The sequence below is a fragment of the Staurois parvus genome, unplaced genomic scaffold (genome assembly GCF_062004578.1).
Source record: "Staurois parvus isolate SC_StPar_1 unplaced genomic scaffold, SC_StPar_1.0 ptg000184l, whole genome shotgun sequence".
In the NCBI taxonomy this organism is placed as follows: Eukaryota; Metazoa; Chordata; class Amphibia; order Anura; family Ranidae; genus Staurois; species Staurois parvus.
This window is the reverse complement of record NW_028317980.1, coordinates 2,711,971-2,729,183: the sequence shown is the minus strand read 5'-3', so window position 1 is coordinate 2,729,183 and position 17,213 is coordinate 2,711,971. Positions and strand designations below refer to the sequence as shown.

Here is a 17,213-nt window from a genome sequence, read left to right as displayed (position 1 = left end):
TGGTAATACGACGTGGTGGAAATGATAATACGACATGGTGGAAATGGTAATACGACGTGATGGAAATGGTAATACGACATGATGGAAATGGTAATACGACGTGGTGGAATTGGTAATACGACGTGATGGAAATGGTAATACGACATGGTGGAAATAGTAATACGACGTGGTGGAATTGGTAATACGACATGGTGGAAATGGTAATATGACATGGTGGAGTTGGTAATACGACGTGGTAATAATGGTAATACGACGTGGTAAAAATGGTAATACGACGTGGTGGAAATGGTAATACGACGTGGTGGAAATGATAATACGACATGGTGGAAATGGTAATACGACGTGATGGAAATGGTAATACGACATGATGGAAATGGTAATACGACGTGGTGGAATTGGTAATACGACGTGATGGAAATGGTAATACGACATGATGGAAATGGTAATACGACATGGTGGAAATGGTAGTGCAACCAATAACTTCTGATTGTGAACTACAATCGTATCTTAACTATAGATAGAAAGCCATATCTCCATGTGTGTCATATCAATCTAATAGGTTGTTTACTATGGATCAATTATTTCAATCAAAAAGGATCAATCGGAAAAGAAATCGATCGTATATCGAAGCGTATATCGCCACTATTCAATGAACACCACACGATCGATGGAATTCTTCGCTAACCATAAACTTTGTATTTATTACACCTCCACCAAGTACAGCTAAAGCTTATGAGATCTCAAAGGCTTTCCCATGGTTTATATCTTAATTGGCCACATAACATAACGCCTTCGCAACAGAGAGGGGGTGGGGCTTAGCTCCTGTATTATAGTGGGTGCTTTCTCTGCTCTGCTCCAGCATAAGCTGTGCCCACAAGCGTACGCACAAACACCATAGGCTAGATCAATTCAAAATTCTCAACACATTAAGCAGCTTCAAAGGGTTTGTAGACATATTTTCCCATTATTGATCTGTTGAAATGATCCAGTCCTGTAAGCCATTGCCCAGTTTTTGCACCTGCCTCATGTTTGTGATTGTGTCTAGCAAAGAGATTATCACACATTTGGAGACGTGTTCTGTATGATATCCAAAGACGGGCCAAGGGGAGGGCAGTCGGGGCAGTCGGCCAGGATGGAACGATGGGGACGGGGTCTTCACACACAAGCACCAAATCAGTGGCTAGCTCTGACAGCTGTCATACTGTGCTCCAATGTGCCCACAATGAAAAGAGCATCATGCATTTGCAACTACCTTCTAGTTGCCAGAAAGTATGCAATTGGCCATGCATGTGCAGTGCACACTACATGCTAGCCGGAGAAAGGGGGCAGAATTGGCACAGGGTGGTACACCCCATTCTATGGCATGCATTAGGAGAGAGCTAGGGACGCAGTGTCTCATCCATGATCTGGCCATTGAACCTGCCTGTGCCGATACTGATTATATCCCAAAGTTCTAAGTATATTATAACAGCCCATTCATGTTTTTAGCCATTTTTGAAAATAAGTGCTTCTCCTGCAGTGCAGGACCAATAGGAATTTACTGACGTCTGATTAGTACAGTGAACATATTGTAATTGGTTGCTGGAACTGTGACTTAAAAAGTCTTGAATAAGGCTTATGGGGAACTTGTACTATGATGGTGCATGGGGTAGGCTTTCCTGGTTAATGGGCCTACTATGGATAAGGAAATCTGTTGGCTGGGATTTGGTGCTGAGAAACCATGCCTCCTCACGAAAAACGTTACGGTAACATAAGTCAGGGTTTGATAACAATTGGTCTGTGTCAGGGGCGGACTGACCATTTGGAAACTCGGGCACTGCCAGAGGGCCCGGAGTCAGTAGGGGGCCCCATGAGATGCCCCTGGTACTTTTTCATAGGCTTTTTTGAGTTTGGGCAAGGACACAGGGACCCCATGATCCCCTATTGCCCGGGGGCCCCATGAGTTGTCAGTTTGCCCCTGGTCTGTGTATTAGCTCATTCTTACAATTAATGTTTTCTGTGCATCCATGGAGCCCAATCTGCAACCCAAGGGCCACATACAGCTCTATGGTCCTCCCTTTTAACCTATTAATCTATTGTAGGAGTGCAGACATTCATTTTTAAAGGGGTAATAGCAATGAGCTTTACTAGACTCATGCAACATATCCCCAGTCTCATTATCTTCTACTTCTAACAAATGTTTTCTGCAGACCCCTGGGGCCCAGCCTGTGGCTCAAAGGCCACATGCAGCCTTATGGTAGTTCTTGGGCAGCTCTTGGATCCCAGCAAGCTATAGTGGGAGTGGGAGCATTGGTTTGTAAAGGGGTATTGGCAACAAACTTTGCTAGACTCATGTAACATGTCCCTAGTCTCTCATTGTCTTGCTAAATCTTACATTAAATGTTTTCTGTAAATCTCTGCTGCCCAACCTGTGGCCCTTTTGGTTCTTCTCATGTGGCCTTTGGACCCCATTAATCTGTAATGGGAGTGTGCACATTGGTTTGTAAAGGGGTAATAGCATTGAGCTCTGCTAGACTCATTTAACATGTCCCTAGTCTCTCATTGTCTTGCCAAATCTTACAATAAATGTTTTCTGTAGACCCCTGGTGCCCAACCTGTGGCCCTTTTGGTTCTTCTTATGTGGCCCTTGGATCCCAGTAATCTTCAGTAGCAGTAGAAGCAATGATGTTTGAAGGGGTAATAGCAACAAGCTCTGCTAGACTCATGGAACACGTCCCTGGTCTCTCACTATATTGCCGCTTCTTACCATAAATGTTTTCAGTAGACCCCTGGTGCCCAACCTGTGGCCCTCTGATTCTTCCTATGTGGCCCTCTGATTCTTCCTATGTGACCCTCTGATTCTTCCTATGTGGCCCTTTGATTCTTCCTATGTGGCCCTTTGATTCTTCCTATGTGGCCCTTAGACGCCAGCAATCTATGGAAGGAGTAGGAGCCTTGATTTGTGAAGGGGTAATAGCAATGAGCTTCTCTAGACTTGTGTAACTTGTTCTCTCACTGTCTTACTGTTGGTGCCCAACCTGCAGCCTGAGGGGGTACATGTGTCCTTTGTATTTTTTTTTGTGTGGCCCTAGGATGCCAGCAATCCTATAGTAAGAGTGGGAGCGCTTATTTCTAAAGTGGAACTAGCAGTGAACTCCACTAGACTCATGCGACATGTCCCTGGTCTCTCGCTATCTTGCCACTTCTTACAATAAATGTTTTCAGTAGACCCCTGGTGCTCAACCTGTGGCCCTCTGATTCTTCCTATGTGGCCCTTAGACACCAGCAATCTATGGAAGGAGTAGGAGCCTTGATTTGTTAAGGGGGAATAGCAATGAGCTTCTCTAGACTTGTGTAACTTGTTCTCTCACTGTCTTACTGTTGGTGCCCAACCTGCAGCCTGAGGGGGTACATGTGTCCTTTGTATTTTTTTTGTGTGGCCCTAGGATGCCAGCAATCCTATAGTAAGAGTGGGAGCGCTTATTTCTAAAGTGGAACTAGCAGTGAACTCCACTAGACTCATGCGACATGTCCCTGGTCTCTCACTATCTTGCCACTTCTTACAATAAATGTTTTCAGTAGACCCCTGGTGCTCAACCTGTGGCCCTCTGATTCTTCCTATGTGGCCCTTAGACACCAGCAATCTATGGAAGGAGTAGGAGCCTCGATTTGTAAAGGTGTAATCGCAATGAGTTTCTCTAGACTTGTGTAACTTGTTCTCTCACTGTCTTATAATTCTAACAACAAACATTTTCTGTAGACCCCTGGTGCCCAACCTGCAACCCGAGGGACACATGTGGCCTTTGTATTCTTCTTGTGTTGCCCTAGGATGCCAGCAATCTATAGTAAGAGAGGGAGTGCTGATTTCTAAAATGGGACTAGCAGTGAACTCTACTAGACTCATGCGACATGTTCCTGGTCTCTAATTGTCTTGCTAATTCTTACATTAAATACTTTATGTAGACCTCTGATGGCCAACTTGCAAAATGAGGACCACATACGGTAATTTTTGTGCAGCCCTTGGACCCCAGAAATCTATAGTAGAAGTGGGAGCATTTGCTTTGTAAAGTGGTAATAGCAATGAGCTTTGCAAAACTCATGTTACATGTTCCTGTCTTGCTAACTCTTAAAATAAACATAAAAAGGGAGTGTTTAATGTGGACAGAGGTTGCCACCATCCCTTTAATCATGCAAATCCCTAATAAATACTTCTATTGGGAGTTTAAGCGCAACCAACGCTGATTTATTACCCGTACAATACCAATAAAGGCATATATTGGTACTCTTAAAATAAATGTTTATTGTAGACCCCTGGTGCCAAACCTGTGGCTGGAGAGCCACATGCAACCCTTTGGTTCTCTCTTTGTGGCCTTCAGACCCTGGCAGTCTGTAATGATCACTGATATGTAAAGTGGTAATGAGGCATACTTAATTAGTTACCAACCATCAAATTAGATCCCAACATAACTTTATAAAAGCAATGATGTGCCACCAGGAGGAGCGAACCATTAGCAAAGTCTATAAGGGTACAAGGTACCAGAACCCAAATGACCAAATCTCCCTTTGTAAGTAAATGAAAGCAACAATTTGTTACACTTATTAAGATGAATTACAACAATGTATTCATTTTTAAAGGCCAGTGTTTTTTAACAGAATACAACAGAAAACAATACCAAACACCTCTAAGGTGACTTTTCACCATTAAGATAAGTGCTCTTCAACATGCACACCAAATGACTTATTAATGACTTGCCAAGAGAGAGTTTTCACTCATTATGCTGAGAATAAGATTGGCCGGTCAATGAAGCCCGCCGATGCCCCGGGTACTGGCTTTTGGCCAAATCAGGCCATGTGAAAAATGTCAATTCTGCCTCATAAATCTTCAGCATTCTTTATACCCAGGCAACATTTATGTTAATGTATAGACGTGACCCCCCCCCCCAATGTTCTGTCAAGACAGATGCCTCTGGTCACCGCAGTAATTACCCCATAAAGGCTTGCCCCTGAAATCACACAATCTACTACAACAATAATTCATTGGTGTGGACCAAATTGGACTAGCCTATCCAAGCTGGGTCTCCAACCCTGCAACCTTGCCTCATCCTGCAACACAACAAATGAATTCAGTTCACACGCTGCTCCAAGAGGAAAGAGCAAAGGCAGGACGGAGCTCCAGCACAAAGGCCAAATTAAAAGGGTCCTCTCAGGGGGTGCATGTCAATCTCAGGAATGCTGATCCTGAGTCGAACAATGGCAACGGCCACAAAAAGACTTACTCCCTCACTGCATTCCACCACCTATTAGGAAGCGGGCTCTTTTCAGAAGGGGTGCCAGCTACAAATTCTTTAATCTCTCAGGATTTTCTGCATGGCACTGGGTCAAGGGTTTCTTACAGTCAACGGCATGCAGCTAGGAAAAAACTGTACATCGTCCAGCTTACAAATGATGAATGGCGAGTAAAACTCAGCCAGATTAAAAAAAAATAAGGCAATTAATTTACATGCCAATTAAATCCTTCAATATCTATCTATCTATCTCACTATCTATCTATCTATCTATCTATCTATCTATCTATCTATCTATCTATCTATCTGTCTTTGTTTATGTAATGTGCTACTGAATTAAATTAGTATAAATACAATTAAAAGTAAAAAAGTACAAAGCACATGTCTATGTAATATAATATATGTATAAGAGGGGGGAGAGAGAGAAAACACATTACACTAGATACATAGGAAACAAATAAAATAATAATAAAAAAATAGAGAGAGAGAGAGGCACTACACTAGATACCTGAAAAATACTAATATATACATATATATAATGAGAGAGAGAAAGAAAGAGAGAGATACTACAATACACTGGATAGAATATAGGGAGATCTACTATCTTACACTAGGTACGCAATATATATTTATACTATGTATATACTATATAGAGAGGGAGACAAAAAGGGTACTACATTATGCTAGATCCATGATACGTATATATATATATATATATATATATATATATATAAAATCAATTCATTAAGTATAACTCAGGTTTTTGGAAGATTACATCCTCCAACATCCATCATCAACTGACCTAGCACCTCTTAGGTATAGTTCTATGATCAACTACAACTGGGCACTGTTGCTGGCTATGGTAATTTCAGTCTTGGCATTCACTGCCCATCCTCTCTGTAAGACTGGCAGATGGGAGGGGGTTGGGGGGTCACCGTTACAACTACCCCACTATTCTGAGCCCGTGTGCTAGTAATCATCTGCAGTATTTGTGCCATACCTGTACTTTCAATGCAGTGTTGCCTACAGGTGTATGAGAGGCAGCAAGGGTTAAAACCTTCAAAGGATACAAATATAAGAAAAGCATGCTTATTGAATGTAAAGGCTGCAATAAGGGAAGCACCCCCATTCTCAGTATGAAACACCCCCAGTATATAGCACCCCTATCCCTAGTATAAAGCACCCCCATCCCTAGTATAATGCACCTTCATTACCAATATAAAACACCCCCATCCCCAGTATAAAGCACTCCCAACCCCTAGTATAAAGCACCCCCATCCCCAGTGTAAAGCACTCCCAACCCCTAGTATAAAGCACCCCCATCCCCAGTGTAAAGCACTCCCAACCCCTAGTATAAAGCACCCCCATTATGAAGCATTCCCATCCCTCAATATAAAGCACTCCCATTATGAAGTACCCTCATCCCAAATATAAAGCACCCCCATTCCCATTATAAAGCACTCCGAAACCCTAGTATAAAGCACCCCCAACCCTTAATATAAAGCACTCCCATTATGAAGTACCCTCATCCCAAATATAAAGCACCCCCATCTCCAGTATAAAGCACTCCCAAACCCTAGTATAAAGCACCCCCATCCCCAGTATAAAGCGCTCCCAAACCCTAGTATAAAGCACCTCCATCCCCAATATAAAGCACCCCCATCCCCAGTATAAAGCATCTCCATCACCAGTATAAAGCAGCACCACCATCCCCAGTATAAAGCACCCCCATCACCAGTATAAAGCACCCCCATCACCAGTATAAAGCATCTCCATCACCAGTATAAAGCAGCACCACCATCCCCAGTATAAAGCACCCCCATCACCAGTATAAAGCATCCCCTTAAAAAAAAAAATAGAGAACACTCACTGTGTCAGAAAGAGGAGCAGCTCCAAGCAGAGACGATCAGAGCCGACAATTTGCAGATTGCACCCAGGCAGTAAAGCCAGCATCCATGCCTTGCTCAGTATTATCCCAGACCAGAGTGTTCCTACCAACTATGCCTGCAAAGTCAGGCTTATTTCACACTGAATTTGCACAGTGAAAAGAAGAAGTATAGGGGGGGGGGGGAGGGAGGGAGAGAGAGAAAGAGCTGGGACAGCACACCAGCAAGCTCTTCAAACTTTCCCTGGCCAAGGTGCTGAAACGCCTGTGATGGGCCAGCTCCCCACCTCCGCCCAGGCGCCCTTTGCAGCTGCCAAGAGACGCTGCCGACAATAAAATCCACCCTGGGTCCACAGTAAGCCAGCAGCCTTCATGGTCATCCCACAGGTTCCTTGTAAAGCATCAATCACAGGCTTGCTTGTGTGTCCAACCCAAGTAGCCAAAAAATAAAAAAAAAAACTTTCTCCCCTTTATTTTTCCTCAAAAAAAGAAAAAAGAAAAGAAAAAAAAAAGAAAAACTGATTAAATTTCCAATCACAGCCCAGTGCAGCTTGGCATTGGAGCTCACCCCCCTTTTAATTGTCGGATCCAGCAATCCTGGTGCTCAAACTCCAGGCACAGCTCAGCAGCCTCCCCCAGCTCCACAGCCTCCTCTGCAATTTCATGATATCACATTCAGTCGGAGATGCTTGCCATAAATCCATCAAGCCTGGGTTGGGATCACCTGGTGAATGGGTGCTTTGCTGGTCATCCCCTCCTTTTGATGAGTTTTGCACATAAAGCAAAAAAAAAAAGAAAGAAAGAAAAATCCTCAATGCAGGATAGCAATGGCTATTTCCATTTCAGGGAGCTTGGTGATGAGTGAGATGGTCACAGTGCCTCGGATCTTTGCAACAGCCTTCCATGGAGATGATGAGAAGAAGACGTTTGGTGGAGATGCATTGAGTTGCCCATCACTTGGGTACCACGATCCTGGAGGAGGATGCTGCTGCTGCTGCTCATTCCTCTTCTTGCAGGGGTTCTTGTGTTTCTCCTACCCCCATCATTATATATATATATGTATAAAAAATAATACAGATCTTTAATTTGCAGCAGCAGCAGCAGCAGCACAACCTGCTTGTAGATCCAAGTCAAATGCACATTGCTTGCAGTAGTGCCTCCTCAGTGTGTGTAGGTCCAGCAATAACTCTTTAATGCAATTTCCCATCCAAGGAGGGTTACCTCCTCACCCTCCCTCCTTCCTTCCCACTGAACCTTTTTTTCCCCCTCTGATTTTTTCCTTCTTCTCTTTTTTTTCTCTCTCTCCCTCTCCCTCTCTCTCTCTTTCTCTCTCTCTCTTCACCTCCCTCTGCCACTTTTTTTTTCTTCTTCTTTTTTTTTTTCCTCTGCTTGTGATGAATAAAATACAATTACCCAATTACCTCCCATCATCTTAGCACTGATTGGTCAATTGCATTAACACTTGATGTCTTTGAATAAAGGAAAGGAAGCCAACTGGTGTGCTATTGCTGCCACCTACCTGTCACTAGGCGACAGTGAAAGTCTGCAACATTAAAGGAGATGGGAAAAGCCAAATCGCTAAAAATCTCCTCTAAACTCTTTTTTTTCTTTCTTTTTTTTCTTTTTTTCCCTTTTTTTTTTTTACAGGTTGTTGCCATTGCAAAAACTCATTGGCAATATTTTTTTTTTAAATCTGCAGATTGTATTATATTAATAATGCCTGGCCATCCAGCTTAGGAAGATCTTTGTTCAGGATCTTCCTGTAGCATTAGCTTCTGATGGAGAATACAAGAGGAAGTTCACTTTGCTTAACTACAGTTACATTTATTTATTTCAGGTACTTATATAGCACCCAGGGGCGGACTGACCATTTGGAAACCCGGGCACTGCCCGAGGGCCCGGGGTCAGTAGGGGGCCCCATGAGATGCCCCTGGTACCTTTTTCATAGGCTTTTTTGAGTTTGGGCAAGGACACAAGGGGCCCCATGATCCCCTATTGCCCGGGGCCCCCATGAGTTGTCAGTCCGCCCCTGATAGCATCGTCAATTTACGCAGCGCTTTACATATATATTGTACATTCACATCAGTCCCTAACCCTTAAGGAGCGTACAGTCTAAGGTCCATAACCTACATTCATACATACACATACTAGGGCCAATTTAGACAGGAGCCAGTTTACCTACCAGCATGTCTTTGGAGTGTGGGAGGAAACTGGAGTACCCGGAGGAAACCCACGCAGGCACAGGGAGAACATGCAAACTCCAGGCAGGTGGCGCCGTGTTTTTTTTTTTTTTTTCTTTTACAGGTTGTTGCCATTGCAAAAACTCATTGGCAATATTTTTTTTTTTTAATCTGCAGATTGTATTATATTAATAATGCCTGGCCATCCAGCTTAGGAAGATCTTTGTTCAGGATCTTCCTGTAGCATTAGCTTCTGATGGAGAATACAAGAGGAAGTTCTCTCTGCCTAACTACAGTTACATTTATTTATTTCAGGTACTTATATAGCGCCGTCAATTTACGCACCACTTGCCCCTGGTACCTTTTACCTAGGCTTTTTGGAGTTTGGGCAAGGACACAAGGGCCCCATGATCCCCTATTGCCCGGGGGCCCCATGAGTTGTCAGTCTGCCCCTGATAGCATCGTCAATTTATGCAGCGCCAGGGGCAGACTGACCATTTGGAAACTCGGGCACTGCCCGAGGGCCCGGGGTCAGTAGGGGGCCCCATGAGATGCCCCTGGTACCTTTTCAATAGGCTTTTTTGAGTTTGGACAAGGACACAGGGGCCCCATGATCCCCTATTGCCCGGGGGCCCCATGAGTTGTCAGTCCGCCCCTGCGCAGCGCTTTACATATATTTTGTACATTCACATCAGTCCCTAACCCTCAAGGGGCATACAATCTAAGGTCCCTAACTCACATCCATACATACACATACTAGGGACAATTTAGACAGGAGCCAGTTTACCTACCAGCATGTCTTTGGAGTGTCGGAGGAAACTGGAGTACCCGGAGGAAACCGACACAGGCACAGGGAGAACATGCAAACTCCAGGCAGGTGGTGCCGTGTTTTTTTTTTGTTGTTTCTTTTCTTTTACAGGTTGTTGCATTGCAAAAACTCATTGGCAATATTTTTTTTTTTAATCTGCAGATTGTATTATATTAATAATGCCTGGCCATCCAGCTTAGGAAGTTCTTTGTTCAGGATCTTCCTGTAGCATTAGCTTCTGATGGAGAATACAAGAGGAAGTTCTCTCTGCCTAACTACAGTTACATTTATTTATTTCAGGTACTTATATAGCGCCGTCAATTTACGCAGCACTTGCCCCTGGTACCTTTTTCCTAGGCTTTTTGGAGTTTGGGCAAGGACACAAGGGCCCCATGATCCCCTATTGCCCAGGGGCCCCATGAGTTGTCAGTCCGCCCCTGATAGCATCGTCAATTTACACAGCACTTTACATATATATTGTACATTCACATCAGTCCCTAACCCTCAAGGGGAGTACAATCTAAGGTCCCTAACTCACATTCATACATACACATACTAGGGACAATGTAGACAGGAGCCAGTTTACCTGCCAGCATGTCTTTGGAGTGTGGGAGGAAACTGGAGTACCCGGAGGAAACCCACGCAGGCACAGGGAGAACATGCAAACTCCAGGCAGGTGGCGCCGTGTTTTTTTTTCTTTTCTTTTACAGGTTGTTGCCATTGCAAAAACTCATTGGCAATATTTTTTTTTATAAATCTGCAGATTGTATTATATTAATAATGCCTGGCCATCCAGTTTAGGAAGATCTTTGTTCAGGTTCTTCCTGTAGCATTAGCTTCTGATGGAGAATACAAGAGGAAGTTCTCTCTGCCTAACTACAGTTACATTTATTTATTTCAGGTACATATATAGCACCCAGGGGCGGACTGACCATTTGGAAACCCGGGCACTGCCCAAGGGCCCGGGGTCAGTAAGGGGCCCCAAGAGATGCCCCTGGTACCATTTCCATAGGCTTTTTTGAGTTTGGGCAAGGACACAGGGGCCCCATGATCCCCTATTGCCTGGGGGGCCCCAGAAGTTGTCAGTCCGCCCCTGATAGCGCCATCAATTTATGCAGCACTTTACATATATATTGTACATTCATATCAGTCCCTAACCCTCAAGGGGTGTACAATCTATGGTCCCTAACTCACATTCATACATACACATACTAGGGACAATTTAGACAGGAGGCAATTCACCTACCAGCATGTCTTTGGAGTGTGGGAGGAAACTGGAGTACCTGGACCTGGACGAAACCCATGCATGCACAGGGAGAACATGCAAACTCCAGGCAGGTGGTGCCGTGGTTGGGATTCAAGCCAATGACCTGAGTACTGCCAGGGGGAAGTGCTAACCATTTAGCCACACCATAATAAATGTCCCTGTATAATTTAAATAAAAATGCTTAGTAAACATACAGTAGGACTTGTTCACACATGTGGCTATTATTGATCTCCCTCTCAAAAGCCATCCACAGTGGATCACTTTTCAGGGTGTGGGGCTTTGACAGGCAATAGGAGAGCAGGGGCGGACTGACCATTCGAGCATTCGGGCACTGACCGAGGGCCCGGGGTCAGTAGGGGGCCCCATGAAATGCCCCTGGTACTTTTTATAGGCTTTTTTGGGTGAGCTTTGAGTGTGGGCAAGGACACAGGGGGCCCCGTGAACCCCTGTTGCCCGGGGGCCCCATGAGTTGTCAGTCCGCCCCTGTGTGGGAGATTTACTAAAAATGGTACAGTCAGAATCTGGTGCAGCTGTGCATGGCAGCCAATCAGCTTCTAGCTATAGATTCTTCAGTTAAGCTTTGACAATAAAACCTGGAAGCTGATTGGTTTCTATGTAGAGTTGCCCCAGATTTTGCACCCTACAGTTTTAAGTGAATAACTTGCAATATGTCACCTCCTCACTGCCTGTTATAACCCTCAAAATTCCAGCCCATTGTGCAGTAAAAGCATGTGTTGCACATAGTTGCCAGGCTGTTGCAGTGCAGTCCCATTTGCTTAAATGGGTCACTTTTGATGGCGGTACTGCCAAACAAATGCAACAAGGGGTTTAATTTTGCAACTACCACAAAGCAAAGCATTGCAGCTGCGACATGTCATGACACAACCTTGAGTGACTGCATATCTGTATTTACGTGGGTGGTCAGGAGGCGGTAAAATTGCAGCTCAGCCACCTGTTTTTACTACCCCCTGGCCCTTGTGAAGGAGCCCTTTGTAGTCCATGGAAGCCAGTGGCAGCTAAAATTCTCCTTCACTGCTCTGCTCTCCCACCACTATCATGGAATGAGATCCTGCACATGCGAAGACCAGGGGCGGACTGACAACTCATGGGGCCCCCGGGCAATAGGGGATCATGGGGCCCCTGTGTCCTTGCCCAAACTCAAAAAAGCCTATGAAAAAGGTACCAGGGGCATCTCATGGGGCCCCCTACTGATCCCCGGGCCCTCGGGCAGCGCCCGAGTTTCCAAATGGTCAGTCCGCCCCTGGCGAAGACACACCGGGGGAGATCGTGCCCATATGCACACCCCTGATGTCCGCACATGGCCCCATGTCGTGTCTGAGCTTGCCCAAGACATTGCGCTGAACACTGGGATTACATCATCCTTATCTAGACAAAGACTCAGGAAGTGAAATAATACAAAGTATGTAAAAAGGCATTGATACAAAAAAAAAATCACAATTGTTTATAGGCCAGTTCACAATATAGAAATGCAGTCCAGATGCATTCTGCATGCATGTTTTTATGATGCATTTTTGATGCTCTTTTGACGCATTCCAGTGCATTTTTTATGCATTCAAGTTCATTTGCACAGCCATGCAAAGGAGTGTGCTTACAGTTAAGCACAGGGACACACCACTATGTAAAACAGCACACAGTTAACCCTTTGATCGCCCCTCATGTTAACCCCTTCCTGCCCAGTGCCATTAGTACAGTGTCAGAGCTTTTTTTTTAGCATTGATCACAGTATTGGTGTCACTGGGGGATGTCAGTGACACCAAGTCAGTTCCCCCCCAGTGTCAGAATGCCCGCCGCACTCCAGCACCGCTGCTATAAGTCGCTGATCACCGCCATTACTAGTAAAAATAAAAAACTAGAAAATACAAATCCCAGTATCTATACCGCCATTTGTAGACACTAAAACTTTCATGTAAACCAATTAATTTACACGTATTGGGATTTTTTTTAGCAAAGACATGTAGCAGAATACATTTTGGCCTAAAGTTATGATGAAATTTGTTTTTTTTTATTTTTTACTGGACATGTTTAATAGCAAAAAGTCAAAAATGTTGTTTTTTTCTCAAAATTGTCGCTTTTTTTTATAGTACAAATATTAAAAAAACGCAGAGGTGATCCAATACCACCAAAAGAAGGCTCAGTTTGTGGGAAAAAGGACATAAATGTAATTTGGGTGCAGCGTTGCATGACCGTGCAATTGTCAGTTAAAGTAAGGCAGTGCCGTAAAGCAAAAAATGGCCTGGTCATGAAGGGGGGGAATTCCTCTGGAGGGCAAGTGGTTAATATACTATGTAGTATGGTATTGGGCTAGCTGCTATGTTTTTTGACATCCAATGGAGTCCTAGTGCGTTTTTTCTTTTTTTTTGCTCTCATAGATACTAACTACTAAGCTACTGTGCTGCACCGAACCCTTCACTCTTTTGTTCCTTGTGCCCCCCCCCCAGCCCATATGGCTGTATTACTGCCATCTCTGAGACTCCCTTTTCTTGGAGAATAATTTATATAATAAAATGATTCCTAATTATATCTCCTGACACATGTCCAATTGTGTCTCTTGAAGAATCATGTAACATGACATTGTTTGGGAGATTTACTAAAACCAGAGAGTATAAAATATGGTGCATAGAAACCAATCACCATCCAGGTTTTATTGCCAAAGCCTAATTGAACAAGTTAGAAGCTGATTGGCTCCCATGCACAGCTGCACCAGATTCTGAGTGCTCTAGTTTTAGTCAACCTTCACCATTATGTGCCATGTAATGCTACTGCATAATATGCGTATCATAGAATACTTTCTTTCCTTTCTTCCCTTCCTTCCCCTCCTTCCTTCCCTTCCTTCCTTCCCTTCCTTCCTTCCTTCCTTCCTCTTCCTTCCTTCCTTCCTTCCTTCCCTTCATTCCTTCCCTTCATTCCTTCCTTTCCTTCCCTTCCTTCCTTCCTTCCTTCCTTCCTTCCTTTCTTCCCTTTCCTTTCCTTCATTCCCTTCCTTCCTTCCTTCCTTCCTTCCTTCCCTTCCTTCCTTCCTTCCCTTCCTTCCCTTCCTTCCTTCCCTTCGTTCCTTCCTTCCCTTCCCTTCCCTTCCTTCCTTCCCTTCGTTCCTTCCCTTCCTTCCCTTCCTTCCTTCCTTCCTTCCCTTTCCTTCCTTCCTTCCTTCCTTCCTTCCTTCCTTCCCTTTCCTTTCGTTTCCTTTCCTTTGTTTCTTTCTTTCTTTCCTTCCTTCCTTCCTTCCTTCCTTCCTTCCCTTCCCTTCCTTTCCCTTCCCTTTCATTTCCTTTCCTTCGTTTCTTTCTTTTTTTTCTTCCTTCCTTCCTTCCTTCCTTCCTTCCTTCCTTCCTTCCTTCCTTCCTTCCTTCCTTCCTTCCTTCCCTCCCTTCCTTCCTTCCCTTCGTTCCTTCCCTTCCCTTCGTTCCTTCCCTTCCTTCCCTTCCTTCCCTTCCCTTCCCTTTCCTTCCTTCCTTCCTTCCTTCCTTCCTTCCTTCCTTCCTTCCTTCCTTCCTTCCTTCCCTCCTTCCCTCCTTTCCTTCGTTTCCTTCCTTCCTTCCCTTCCTTTCCTTCCTTTCCTTCCCTTTGCACTCTCTAGTTTTTGTAAATCAACCCTATTATATCATATACATGACCAACCTGTATGGTTTTTGTTCTTGCAGCCCATTTATTCAGTAGCTCGTTTTTGATTGGTCACTGCGGCCATCTGCTGTTTCGACTGAAGGTGTGGTTAGGGTCAATTAAACCTGCTAAGCCCCCCTCTTCTTCATTTTACCATTTGCAGAAGGTAGACTCTCTATTAGCAAGAATGACATTCAACATTATTCTTTTTTCACTTTCAATAAACTGACTTACTGCATCCACTATATCCGGTCTCCCTGAACCCTGCATTCGCTATATCTGGTCTCCCAGGACCCTACATTCAGTATATTTGGTCTCCCCGGACCCTGCATTCACTATATCTGGTCTCCCCGGACCCTGCATTCACTATATCCGGTCTCCCCGGAGCCTGCATTCCCTATATCTGGTCTCCCCGGACCCTGCATTCACTATATCTGGTCTCCCCGGACCCTGCATTCGCTATATCTGGTCTCCCCGGACCCTGCATTCACTATATCTGGTCTCCCCGGACCCTGCATTCACTATATCCGGTCTCCCCGGAGCCTGCATTCCCTATATCTGGTCTCCCCGGACCCTGCATTCACTATATCTGGTCTCCCCGGACCCTGCATTCACTATATCTGGTCTCCCCGGACCCTGCATTCACTATATCCTGTCTCCCCAGACCCTGCATTAACTATATCCGGTCTCCCCGGACCCTGCATTCACTATATCCAGTCTCCCAGGACCCTGCATTCACTATATCCGTACTCCCCGGACCCTGCATCCACTATATCCGATCTCCCCGGACCCTGCATTCACTATAGCCGCTCTCCACGGACCCCGCATTCACTATATCTGGTCTCCCAGGACCCTGCATTCACTATATCCGCTCTCCCCGGACCCTGCATCCACTATAGCCGGTCTCCCCGGACCCTGCATTCACTATATCTGGTCTCCCCGGACCCTGGATTCACTATATCTGGTCTCCCCGGACCCTGCATTCACTATATCCGCTCTCCCCGGACCCTGCATTCACTATATCCGCTCTCCCCGGACCCTGCATTCACTATATCTGATCTCCCCAGACCCTGCATTCACTATATCTGGTCTCCCACAGTACACAGAACATGGAAATGCAATTATTTTAGTAAATATAAACTGCTAAATACCTTTTCTGATCAGAAGTCAGAGCAGTCTTATGCCTTCCATCAGTGTCCAGTTGAGCACTGGTTAAAGCTTGTAGGAGGAGTTTTCTTTCTGCTCTATGAGGATGTAAAACCCCTGACTTCTGTCTGGACAGTGCTAATTGGCTGTGCTGATCACATGCACTCTCCCAAGAAAAAAAAAAAAAACTCTGTAGCAATACACACCAAACTGAGTATGTGCAAAATGACTATGGTTCAGTCTGTCTTATCAGGAGATAAGAGGTTGTCCCTGGAAAAAGGGGAGGAACAGAGAAGACAGGATCATACAGTCTTTTTACACAATGCAGAGGATTAACCCCTTAGGTTCCACAGTGAGTATAACAAGCATGCTTTACTGCATCTACAGACTGATTTTACTGTTGTGGGTTTAGTAATACTTTAAGCGGTGTTTTTTAACCAGTAGTGGTGAGGACACTGCTGGACCAAGGGACAGGTAAGTGACTGACTGTATTTTAAAAGTCAGCAGCTACAGTTTTTGTAGCTGCTGACTTTTTTTTTTTCTGGTGGAACTTCACTTTAAGGCAGTGGTTCTCAACCTGTGGGTCGCGGCCCCTTTGGGTCGAACGACCCTTTCACATGGGTCGCCTAAGACCATCGGAAAACATATTTCTGATGTGTAAAGAGCAGCTACTGTGTAGAAAGCAGCTACTGTGTAGAAAGCAGCTACTCTGTTAAAAGCAGCTACTGTGCTGAAAGCAGCAGTATTGGAGGTAAAACGACACTTCATGAATTATAATTACTGGGTAAATAATTTTATGGTTGGGGGTCACCACAACATGAGGAACTGTATTAAAGGGTCACGGCATTAGGAAGCTTGAGAACCACTGCTTTAAGGCCTTACCAAAAAGGCAGCTGCCCAAGACCCATCTCCACCATCTGCCCAAGACCCATCTCCACCATCAGCCACATTTCAACTAGAAGGAACACTTCTGATCCACCCACATAACCAACCACACAGGACCAGCAACAGATTTAGACAGTCCATACAAGAATATTCTGTCCCT

General features: G+C 44.7%; 1 protein-coding gene across 7 annotated transcripts in view; it reads right to left on the bottom strand.

Annotated features, from left to right (window-relative positions):
* Positions 1–17,213, bottom strand: part of LRRC4C (leucine rich repeat containing 4C) — a 1,157,007-nt gene that overhangs the window by 208,785 nt on the left and 931,009 nt on the right. Inside the window, exon 1 of one of the 7 annotated variants that reach the window (XM_089677332.1) lies at positions 7,135–9,082. The exons of the other annotated variants lie outside the window; for them this stretch is intronic. The gene's annotated coding sequence lies outside the window, so the exon portion shown is untranslated. Of the gene's footprint in view, positions 1–7,134; positions 9,083–17,213 lie in introns of those variants that run through there. 7 annotated transcript variants of the gene reach the window in all.